General features: G+C 41.2%; 1 protein-coding gene and 1 non-coding gene across 3 annotated transcripts in view; one reads left to right on the top strand and one right to left on the bottom strand.

Annotated features, from left to right (window-relative positions):
• PURA (purine rich element binding protein A) overlaps positions 1-12,671 on the bottom strand; it is an 89,787-nt gene that overhangs the window by 27,602 nt on the left and 49,514 nt on the right. The window lies entirely within an intron of this gene.
• TRNAN-GUU (transfer RNA asparagine (anticodon GUU)) lies at positions 5,179-5,252 on the top strand. The gene has a single exon. It is a non-coding gene; the product is annotated as a tRNA-Asn (tRNA).

Here is a 12,671-nt window from a genome sequence, read left to right as displayed (position 1 = left end):
TGAAGTCTTTTTTAATTTATCATCTTTTGGTTGGGGGGGCGGGTAGACAGGACATTTCCCTCAAGAGGCCTCAGGGCACCTTCTATTGCCAACAGGGCTGGATATTCAATTTGAGAGCCCAGGGATGTGGTGCTGCTTGGGTTGTCATGCTGGGGATTACCCTGGCCACTCTAGTGGTTCTCAGGGTTTCCAGGGCTGCATCTTGTGATGCTCAAGGGACCACAAGGTGCTGAGGATTAAACCAGGATCAGTTGCATTCAAGGCAAGTGTTTTAACCCTCATACAGTCTCTATGACTCCAATTATCTTTGAATGATAATTTTACCAGGTAGAATATTCTTGGATAGAAGGGGTTTTTTGTTTTGTTTTGTGCCATACCAGCAGTGTTCAGGGATTACTCCTAGATCTATGCTCAGGGATCACTCCTGGTCGGCTTGGGGTACCATATTCCAGGAATCAAACTCAGGTTGGCCACCTATAAGGCAAGTACCCTACCTGCTGTACTATCTCTTCGGCCCCTCTTGGCTGGAAGTTTTTGGTTTAAATAGCTTGAATTGTAAATATGTTATTCCATTCTTTCCTATTCTGTAGAGTTTCTGCTGTTAAACTCTGATAATCTTGTATTTTACAATTTTTCCAATTGTAGCCTTTAGTATTTTTATCTTTCATTTCCTTTTGATAAGTTCACAATGATGTTCCAGTGTTTCGTTTTGTTTTTGCATTGAAAATTTGGTATACTGTCTGCATTCTGGATTTTTATGGGTAGTTCTTTCCTTGAGTTTTGGAAGTTCTCAGTGTTTATTTCTTTAAATAGGCATTTTGTTCCCTTCACTTTTCACATTCTTTTATTCCCATTATCCTTGGGTTTCCTCTTCCAATGACCTAATTCTTAATTGAGTTTCTTTGTTTTTTCCTAAATCTCTTTTGAGTAATTTCACTTATTCTAAAATTTCACAGATTATATTTAAAATTATATCTCAAATATCAGATTCAGAGAGTGAATCTATTTTTATGGGCCCAAGAGATAGTGAAGTGGATAAGGCACTTGCCTTGAACATGGTCAACCTGGGCTTGATTCTCTGCACGGCCTGTGGTCCCTTGAACCTTGTCAAGAGTGATCCCTGAGAAGTGTAAGCCCTGAGCACTGACATGTATAGACTCCAAACAAAACAAACAAAAAGAATTAATATGCTTCATGAAATCCATTACTGTCCCTTCTTCTTTGCTTAGACCCCCTTCTCTGTCTGAGCTCAGACTGTGGTCCCAGATACTTCCTCTAGGCCTAGCTGCAGGTACCTGTTGTCATTGGTGGTTTACCTTGGAGATTTTTGCCTGAATTTTCAGTGATGGTGTTAGGGACCATGGCTTTCCTCATGATGCCAATTTTTCTCTTTTTGAGGAGAGCTACAGGGTAGACTTTTACTCCTGCAATTGCAGAGGTTTAGCTCAGGTAGGAGATTGCTGTGCTAGTCTGCTAAAATCACTTGGATTTTCATCTAGTCCCAGATGCCCAAGTTGGACAGAAATATGCGTCTTTTCTTTTCTGTGAAGCTGGTGCCCTGTAGACTTGCATGATCTTAAAGTGCAAAGGCACTTTCCCTACTTGGATTGCAGCAATTCCCCCTCTGCTTGGTCTGTAACATGTGCTATAGCTGCTCCAAAAGTCTTTACTGTACCTACAAAGAAGTTAAAGTTCTTCCATACAGTCAACACCATGGGCCTTTAGGCATCCACCTTCAAAAATGCTGAATTTATCACGTTTTCAGATAATAAACTGATGAAAACGAAATGAGATACATAGTTTCTGGTTTTAGGGTAATCTTTTCCTGATATATTTACTATGCCATGTTTTATGGTTATATCCATATTAAATTAAGTACTCAATTTTTATTTATTAACTTTTGTTTTGGGGTCCACACCTTGTAGTACTTAGGTGCTACTCCCATCTCCATACTTAGGGATCACTTCCTACTGTGGTTCCAAGACCCAAATGTGGGATCTTGCATGCAAAGCAAGAAATGAGCCCATTAGGCCACTTCTTTGGCTTGTAATTTATCAATTCTAACTTTCATCACGATTACTCTTTCTTGAGTAACTTTTCAGTTAATTTAAGCAAATTATATTCATAGATGAAAATGGTCAAGGTTATATTTAAATTACTTTTTATCTTAAGTTATCGTTTTTCTTTTAAAAATAGCATTTCCCCCTTCCTTTTTGTTTTTGCGGTTGTAGTGCTTGTGGTCACTCATTTGGCAGGACATTCACACACTCAATTGCAATGATCACACACTCACTTGACCATGTTGTTCCAAAGGTTGGATACTCTGGTGGAACACAAGGAATCACATAATGGCACTAGTGCAGTTGGCCTGTGAGACAGTCCCAGATATTGAACTAGTGGTCTCATGCATACAGGGCAGGTGCTTCGCCATTGAGCTACAATTCTGAGCTTCATTTTTTTATTTTAAAAATAGGAACATTGAATCATAGATCAGGAAAGTGATGTAGTCAGTCATGCCAAAAATGTTAAGGAGCAATGAGTAAGACTCAATTCTCCCAGTTTTCCCATTTAAACTTTCCCCTACAAAACGCTTATTGATACATTATGATTATTGATATATACTGAAAATATGAACTGTATATTCAGTGATTTTAGGTGCACAACTCATATGGCACTATATTTCCTTGATTTTTAAGATAGACAACATTATAAGAATCATATTCATTAAAAAATCTTAAGAAATTCACTTGCTCAGAGTCTAAGAATTTTTGTGTCAAATTTGGACTAAGAAGGCATTGGGGATATGGCTTAGTGGTAAAGCACATGTCTTGCATGTTTGATGTCCTGAATTCAATCCCTGGCACTGTGTGGGGGAAAAACCTTGGACTAAGTAAAAGATATGGTTACACATTTGAGAAGTACTAAGTTAATAGCTGCAAGGGAATGACATGAGGGCCAGCAGTCTAGTCTGTAGCCTACAAAGTCTGAGGCATAATCTCATTTCTACTCTTCTATGCTATCCAGTCAAAACAAATTACTTGGTAATTTACCCCTTGACAACGAAAAGTTATATCCTTCAAATAACTTTTATATGTTTCACATCTGCTTTAAAAATTAATTTTAAGTGGCTCCTAGAGGGTAAATTATCATTTCTAAACAAATTGCCTTGGATCTTTAATAAGTGCCTTCAACACACACAAATAATTTAGGGTTCTTTTGGTGCACGTGACAGAAAACTCGAATTTAAAGGGCTTATGTAAATATTTAAATGTATTGACTAATGAAACCGAAAAGTCAGAAAGTCATTGGTTTCAGTCATACTTTGACCCAAGGACTAGATCGTGTCAAGTACTTATTCTCTTATATTCTACACTTCTCATTTCTGTCTTCTATATTAGATCATTTCCTGGTACAAAGTGCTGACTTAGCAACTCAAAGTCTATAGCATTTTTACTTTTTGAAGTTTCAGAAGAAAAGACTATGTAGTTCTCTTAATAAATGTTTTCATCCTATTTTATCAGCCATTCCTGGGCTATTGCTGCAACTTATGAAATGTGGTACATATTCATCATGTCTATTTCACATACTCACTTCTGTACTGTGTTTAGAATCAACCTCCCCAAATTAATCTAGTTAGAGGAAAATAAAAGATGGTTTGCAAGAGGAAATTAGCATCTTATTACCTAGAAAAGGGTAAAAGGATCAGAGTAGCAGAAAATCTGTCCACTACAAGACTTCCTAAATCATTTCTTGCTGTACTCTTTTCTGTAAATCATGATCTAGTCTATTCATTTCTCATAATGCATCATGTACATTCTCATCTTCCCACATAAGGGTATGTACTCTTACCCGGTTTACCTTTAAATTCCATTCATTCTTTAAATTCTTCCTGGAGTTTCCTGGACATGTTTACCTTTCCCTCTTGAGAATTCATTGGCTAAACAACTAAAGCAAGCATTTCAGGATGCAAATAGATGAAAATGATGTTATCATAAGAATAATCATTAAGGATTGAGGAAATAGTGCAAAGGTCTGGAGCATATGCTTTGCATGCAGGAGCCCTAGATTTGATTCAGGCACTGCATGATTGATATCAAATCCTGAGCACCACCAGAAATACCCAAAATACCCAAGCAATGCTGAGTATGGAAAAAATAAACAAACAAACAAATAAATAAAAGTGTAAGTTTTCTCTCTTTTCTCTCTCTTCCTCCCCCCCCTCTCTCTTTCATCTGTGACACTGTATGAAATAATATATAAACTATAATACATTCTCAGTATTTTTGTTTACCTGGAAATCCACAGGGAAAATTCATGACTTCGTGCTTGGGGTCACTCTTGATGGTGCTTGATGGGGTCACTCCTGATGGGGACCATGTAGCACTGGGGATATAATCTGTTCATTTGACATGAAAAACTTGGGTTCCAGCCCATTGAATCATATACCCATTCACTCTGCTCCAACAGAAGAAACTACTAGCTTGACTCCTGTAGCACTGTCCTCCCATTGTTCATTGATTTTCTCGAGCGGGCACCAGTAATGTCTCCATTGTGAGACTTGTTACTGTTTTTGGCATATCGAATATGCCACAGGGAGCTTGCCAGGCTCTGCCGTGAGGGTGGCATACTCTCGATAGCTTGCTGGGCTCTCTGAGAAGGATGGAGGAATTGAACTGGGGTCAGCTGCGTGCAAGGCAAACACCCTACCCGCTGTACTATCACTCCAATCCAGCATGACTTCTAACGCAATAAATTACTATATTCTTAGTTTTTCTTTATACAAGTGAAGAGCAAGTCATTTTTCAAGATTAATAAAAATGATAAACTCTAGGAGGATATCTATCAAATTCAAAAAGTTTAAAAGTAACCAATGTCATGTATGATAAAAGCAAGATTACTTTAGATCCTACTAAATAAAGGTAATAAAAGGTAAAGGCCCTCCCGTTGTTCATCGATTTGCTCGAGCGGGCCCAGTAACGTCTCCATTGGAGATTTTGTTGTTACTGTGTTTGGCATATCGAATACATCACGGGTGGTTTGCCAGGCTCTGCCGTGTGGGCGAGATACTCTCGGTAGCTTGCCGGGCTCTCCGAGAGGGGCAGAGGAATCGAACTCGGGTCAGCCATGTTGGCTGCGTGCAAGGCAAATGCCCTACCGCTGTGCTATCGCTCCAGCCCTGTCTCTGTGGCGCAATCGGTTAGCGCGTTCGGCTGTTAACCGAAAGTTTGGTGGTTTGAGCCCACCCAGGGATGGAGGTGCACATTTTTAAGAGACCTACCGTGAGAAAGGTAATAAAGGCAAATTATTAAAATCATAAATGTAATAGTATGGCACATGAAAGTACAGGTGGGGATAAAATTGAAGACTGAAAGAATGATTAGGAGGTTGTTTTACATGTGAAGGAAATTTGAGTGCGGTATGTCAAAATAGAGATGGCACATACTCATGTTTGAGCGCTATTTTCACTTGTGTTTAACATAGACATGCAGAAACTATACAATTAAATTTGTCCTAGGAATAGTGTTTGACATGACAGTGTTTAGGGGGAACGAAAAAGACAAAAATACCAATTTCATTTTTTCTTACATATAGGTAGTGTTAGGCAAAATTAAAATATGTAAAGCAAATATTTCCCTTGGTGTGCATCCTTACTTGTTATATTTTCACATAATCAGTCCCCCAGGCATATAGTGTTCTCCCGCTATCCTAATTTCTATTTTGTGTCATCAAAAAAATAAATGAAAATAAAATCTCCCAATAAAGACAGTACTAAGTAATACTAAAGATAACATTTTGAAGAGATATTATAAATTATCACCACTTAGAAAAAAATCACAAATTATTTAATTACCTACTCTTCCCCAACTTCCAAAAGAATAAGATAAAATCAGATATTTACAATAGAATATATAAGATATATTGGGTATACTCCAAAATTATTTAACAAAAGAAGAAAACAACATGACTCATTCTCAAAAGAAAAGAAAATCAATATAGACCAATCCTTATTTAAACCAAATGTTGAATTAAGGGGAAAAAAACACATCTATTATAGCTACATTTGACGATGGAATGGAAAATATGTTAATAAAATGAATGTATAAAAAAACTCAAGAGGGTAATAAGATCTATTTAAAGAGAACCAGATGTAAATTTTAGAAGTGAAGAATATCTGAAATTTAAAATTCACTGAATTTAGCAGAACAGAGACGGAGGAGAGGATCAGTACATTTGAAAATAAAGAGTCCCCAGTATAATTACCCTTCTCACCCACATCAAATGGGGTTTAATATCTGACTGCTTCCAAATGAGGTTTCTTTTCCTAGTACAGAAGTATCTTAAGTATTTATTGTTGGGTCAGTTGTTTAATTTGGTTTGTTTTGGTGGTTCTCGATATTCGATATGCCAAACCCAGTAAATACAATAGGTCTCATTCCCCTGACCCTGAATACGTCAGCATTGAGAAGGATGTGGAAGGAGAGGCTGATAAAATCTCATGGCCGAACTAGGCTAGGCTGTCAAAACGAAGAAAAACAAAAGTGACTGTCTGAACCCTCAATGCACGTACGCTGGCATCTGATGCATCCATCAAGGACCTGATGTTCAAGTGCGAAAGATCAAGTACGACATCATTGGTCTGACCAAGACAAGAAGGCATCAATCACATCACGCCATTTTCGACACTGGAGAAGAACTCTTCCTTGGACCATCTGACAAAAGAAGCGTTGGTTGTGTCAGTGTCCTTGTCAACACAAATTTAGCCATGAGCATTGATTCATTTGAATCGGATGATTACACTTAAATAGATGTGGCTCACTGCCGGCAGTTTCTACCTTCGTTCTCTACACACCAACATCCAATTATGGTGAAGGAGAAATTGAGAAGTTCTACATGAAGCTAGAGAAGTTCTATAAAGAAGACCACACCTTCTACAAGATCATTGTTGGTGATTTTAATGCCAAGATAGGACCTAGAAGATCGGCCGAAGAACTCCACATAGGGACCCCTGGCCTAGAATGGAACAAACAGGGTGACAGACTGTCTGAGTTCATCATGTTGACCAAGACCATCCATGGTAACTCACAGTTCCAGAAGGCCAAATCTAAACGTTGGACATGGGAGGATCCCAGTGGACGGTTCCACAATGAATTATACCACATCATATTCAATCGATGGTTTTGCCTGACTGATGTTGCTGTTATCCCAAAATTCCAAAGGGGATCGGACCATTGTCTCCTTTGTGCAAAATTCTACTTCACAGAGCGGGGAGAAAGGAATGCAAAGTTTAAGAGGAGAACTCCCAGAATGACCACCAACTGGGAGCTCTTTGGCTCTGTTGCAACATGGGAAGATGCCGTTGTTGACAACATTGACAAGGAATATGATCGACTGGTTCAGCACCTCCATGATTGTGCGAGGAACGCCAAGAGAGAATAACCACACACACACAAAAAAAGCCTGTCTTCAAAAACTCTTGAACTTATTCGCCAAGGTGGCTTGGTGCATGCCTCAGGCAACTGCAAGCGAACGTCCGAGCTTGCAAAGCAGTGCAGAGAAGTGATCAAGGAAGACCTCAAAGAGAGAAGAGCAGCAGTGCTGGTAGATGTGGCAGAAGCTGGGAAAAGCATTCGTAATGCCTGCCTATCCTTCACCAGCTACAAGGCCAAGATGATTGCCCTCCAACATCCTGATGAATCTATCACATCTTCCAGAAGGGCAATGGAGAAGATTATTCATGACTTCTACTCACATCTCTTTAATAGCCACGTCCACTTGCTCACATACCAAATTTTGCAGGATGGATATGTCGTTCCCAACGTTCTCCCTTCCGAAATCTGACACACCATTTTGTCGGTAAAGAAACAAACAGCACCCAGCCCAGACAAGGTCAGACCTGAACACCTGAAGAACCTACTGTCAGTACTCATCAATACGCTGGCTCGGTTCTTCACACACTACCTGTCTGAATGCAAGGTTCCATCCCAATGGAAAACAGGACTGTACTACTATACAAGAAGGGAGACATCCACGACATTGGCAACTATTGCCCAATCTGCCTATTATCTGTCATCTACAAACTGTTCACTTGAGTCATCCTGAATAGGATTGGCAGAACACTAGATGAAGGACAACCATGAGAGCAAGTCAGGTTCCGAAAAGGATTCAGCACAATCGACCATATCCACACGATAACCAAGCTCATTGAGGTTTCTCGGGAGTTCAAGATGCTGCTCTGTCTAACGTTCATTGATTTAAAGAAGGCCTTTGATTCTGTTGAGACAGAAGCGGTCATCAAAGCCCTAGCCAATCAGGGCGTTTAAACTCAATACATCAGGATCCTCCGTGAGCTGTATTATGGATTCGGTACCAGGATCTCACCATTCTACAAAGAAGTGATCATCAGTGTCAAGAGAGGGGTTCGGCAGGGTGATACTATTTCACCGAAACTCTTCAGTGCCACCCTCAAGAACGTCATGTGATGACTGGAATGGGAAAGAATGGGAGTAAAGATAGATGGTTGGCAACTATACTACCTCCGCTTTGCTGATGACATCATTCTAATAACACCAAACATCAGCCAAGCGGCACAAATGCTGACCGACTTCAATTTTGAGTGTGGAAATGTCGGGTTACAGCTGAATCTCACAAAGACAATGTTCATGAGAAACTGTCTTGTTTATGACATTCATTCACTCTCAATTGAATGACCATCTCCGAATGCAACAGTTATGTGTTCCTAGGTCGAGAAGTCAACATGATGAATGACCTGGCACCTTTGTTGCGCAGGAGGAAGAGAGTGGCTTGGAACGCCTTCAAGAACGTCGAAGAAATAACTAAGAGGACGAAGAACCTCCAGCTCCGAACATTTCTCTCCGATTCCACTGTTCTTCCTGCATTAACATACGCCTCAGAGACCTGGGCCCTACGAAAACAGGATGAGAACACTATTCGGGTCTCTCAAAGAGGAATCGAAAGAGTTATGCTTGGAGTATCACTTTTCACTCAAATGAGAGAAAGAATCCGGAGTTCCAACCTTCGTCAATGGTCAAGAATCAGGGAAGCCGTCTCGTTTGCCAAGGCATCGAAAATCAGATGGGCTGGACACGTAATGAGATTTAGAGACGATAGCTGGACTAGACCCATTACCGACTGGATTCCATGGGACATCAAAAGATCGCGTGGCTGCCCACCTATGAGATGGTCAGACTTCTTGGTCAAGACCCTGAACGATCGGTTTGAGGCTCTTCATGTTCCTAGAATGAGCAGATGCCATTGGGCTACGCTTGCACGCAATGGCATCCTTCCTTCCTTCCTTCTTTCCTTCCTTCCTTCTTTTCTTCCTTCCTTCTTTCCTTCCTTCTTTCCTTCCTTCCTTCCTTCCTTTTATTTCTTCTTTATCTCTTTCTTTTGATTTTGAGCCACACACTATGATGCCAGGGCTTACTTCTGGCTCTTCACTCAGGAATTACTCCTGGTGGTTCTAGGGGGACCATATAGGATGCTAGGGGTAGAACCTGTGTTGACCATGTGCAAGGCAAATGCCCTAGCCGCTGTGCTATTATTCCAGCCCTCTTTTTTCCTTCTTATGGATTTTAGATATCTGATTACTTACAAGTCGGGTATTTCTATCTTGGGCTAGTGATGCTCAGGCACTACTCCCAGATCTCTGCTTGGGAGTTACTCCAGCTGTTCTTGCAGATGATGTAGCAAGAACAATTCAACCCAGGGTTCTTCATGCAAAGCATTGACTCCAAACCCTTTGAACTGTATCCCCTGTCCCAGTTACTGTATTTTTTAGCTCAATTTCTGTTTTGCTTTTTTTTGGGGGGGGTCACACCCGGCAATGCACAGGGGTTACTCCTGGGCTCATGCACTCAGGAATTACTCCTGGCAGTGCTGGGGGGACCATATGGGATGCTGGGAATTGAACCTGGTCAGCCACGTGCAAGGCAAACGCCCTACCCACTGTACTATTGCTCCATCCCCACAGTTTCTGTTTTGACTTTTCTCAGACTTTTTTTTTTTATCTTCTCTTTTGTTGTTGAAGTTCTCTGTGATACCTTCATTTCAGTGAGCTTCTTTATAGCTGAAGTGATGACTTGATAGCTCTATTACAATAGCAGATCTTAGGTGACTTGATAGCTCTATTTCAGTAGCAGGTCTCTCCATGTGGTTATCTTGATTGTATCAGTGTGAATTCTTCTGTCTTCCCCATTATGTCTGGTGCTCTGTAAGGGTATGAGTGGAGGTAGGGACTGGGGATCTGTGTTAAAGCAGGTCTGGGTGGTGACCAGAAACATGCAGCATAAATGCTCAAGTTGAGAGAACCTGGGCAGTGCCCAGCAGCCACCAGGATGGCTGGGGTGTTCATGCTGGGGTGGGTGTAAAAGGAGGCTGTGGAGACTAAGGGACAGGGTCAATGTGGGGGGAGAGATACAGTGTCAAGGCACCAGTCTTGCGAAGCATGAGGTTGTTAGTTTAATCCCTGGAACTATTCCACCCCACATGTACCCAGAGTTATCCCAAAAGTTTTGCCACTTATGATCTCTAGCACAGAAATAAAATGTGTGAGTACTTCAATGAAAATGTGTGACTTCAATGGATAACTATGCAGCTGTTAGAAATAATAAAGTCATGAATTTGCTTATAAATGAAGAGTATCATGTCGAGTGAAATGAGTCAGAAAGAGAGGGACAGATATAAAATGATTGCATTCATTTGTGGGACATATATATGAGACTAATACCAAATGCAAGGGAAATCAGGGGCCAGGAGGAGGATAGGTCAATGGTTGGAAGCTTGCCACAAGAGTGTGTGGGGGGTGAAGGGCACAGATAGAAGGATTGCCTGATAATGTTTCATTATCTGTATTACAAACCATAAGGCTCAAAAGGGGAGAGAGAGATAGAGAGGGAGAGGGGGGGGGGAGAGAGAGAGAGAGAGAGAGAGACAGAGAGAGAGAGAGAGAGAGACATGCCTGCCACAGTGGCAGGTGATGGGAAAGGGTTGGGGAGTGGAAGGGAAACTGGGACCATTGGTGGTAGGAAAAGTACACTGGTGAAGGGATGGGTGTTGGGACATTATATCACTAAAATCCAATCATGAACAATTTTGTAAATGTGTATATCACTGTGATTCAACTTAAAAAATTAATAAATGGGAAAGGGGGGAGAAAATGTGTGACTTCTGACGATACTGCAACCAAAATATGTATGAGAACTACAGTTCAAGAGTGCGAGCACCAGTAAGCCTCAACCAAGTATGGGCAACCCTGGTTGTTGTAACAACAACAGCAAAGATGAAGGAAAGGAGAATAAAAACTTTTAAGTTGTAAGTAATGTTTAAATCATAACAAATCATTAATAATTTTACATAAATAAATTTATAAAAAAGAAAAAGAAAAAAGAAGTGGAAGGTAGTGTGTCCCAGTCCCAGCTGGTGACTACACACACACTCCAGGGCTGCTGCAAACAGTGAGACCATTTGGCTAATATGCTTTGCGAGGTGGATGTGGTGCTTCCTGCCTGCAGGGGTGTGTCTTGTTTGTTCCAAGTCTGACATGGACTGGCAGGGCAGGTGTGTTTGTCTGCCAGGAGAAAGCACTCTTTTTTTTTTTTTTCTGATGTAGGAGTCACGGTCACGGTCATGGTCCTCCCGTTGTTCATTGATTTGCTCGAGCGGGCCCAGTAACTTCTCTATCATGGGACTTGTTGTTACTGTGTTTGGCATATTGAATACATCATGGGTAGCTTGCCAGGCTTTGCCGTGAGGGCGAGATATTCTCGGTAGCTTACTGAGCTCTCGGAGAGGGACGGAGGAATTGAACTCGGGTCGGCCATGTTGGCTGCATGCAAGGCAAACGCCCTACCCGTTGTGCTATCGCTCCAGCCTGATGTAAGAGTAATGCTATTTATTCAGCCACTGATTAGGCTGATTGAATTGTGCATGAACTCCACCTTACTTTTTTCCCCCATTTTTTATAATTTTATTTATTGAATCACCATGAAAGCAGTTACAAAACTTTTGGGTTTAAGTCTCGGTCATACAATGAAACACCTGTACCTTCACCAGTGCCCATTATCCACCACTGAAATCCCCAGTATACCCCCATCCCACACCCTCCCCCTACCTGTGGGGCAGATGATTTCCACATTGCTCTCTCTCTACTTTGATTACATTCAACATTTCGACACCACATTCACCATTATTATTTGGGATTTTACCCCAACACTCAGATCTGCCGAAAAGGTAACAGTAGATAATTTGTTTTCTATTGCTGGAGCGATAGCACAGCGGTAGGGCGTTCGCCTTACAAGAGGCCAACATGGCCGACCCGAGTTCGATTCCTCTGCCCCTCTCGGAGAGCCCGGCAAGCTACCGAGAGTATTCGATATGCCAAACACAGTAACAACAAAGTCTCCAATGGAGACGTTACTGGGCCCGCTCGAGCAAATCGACGATCAACGGGAGGGCCTTTACCTTTACCTTTATTGCTGGTTATAAATAACATATGATGTCGCGTGGTTGCAGTAGTGGCTGCGTGATTTTGAAATTCTGAAATTTTAACAATTAAATCCGGAGGGGTTTCTTGCCAAAACCTGCTGTGTTCTGAGATTTGTACCTGAGTCTCTGGGATCAAATGACCTGGCACCCGAGCTGCACAGGAGGAA

The sequence above is a fragment of the Sorex fumeus genome, unplaced genomic scaffold (genome assembly GCF_029834395.1).
Source record: "Sorex fumeus unplaced genomic scaffold, SorFum_2.1 ptg000051l, whole genome shotgun sequence".
In the NCBI taxonomy this organism is placed as follows: domain Eukaryota; kingdom Metazoa; phylum Chordata; class Mammalia; order Eulipotyphla; family Soricidae; genus Sorex; species Sorex fumeus.
Note: the sequence above shows the minus strand (reverse complement) of the source record. Positions and strands in the feature narration are given on the sequence as shown.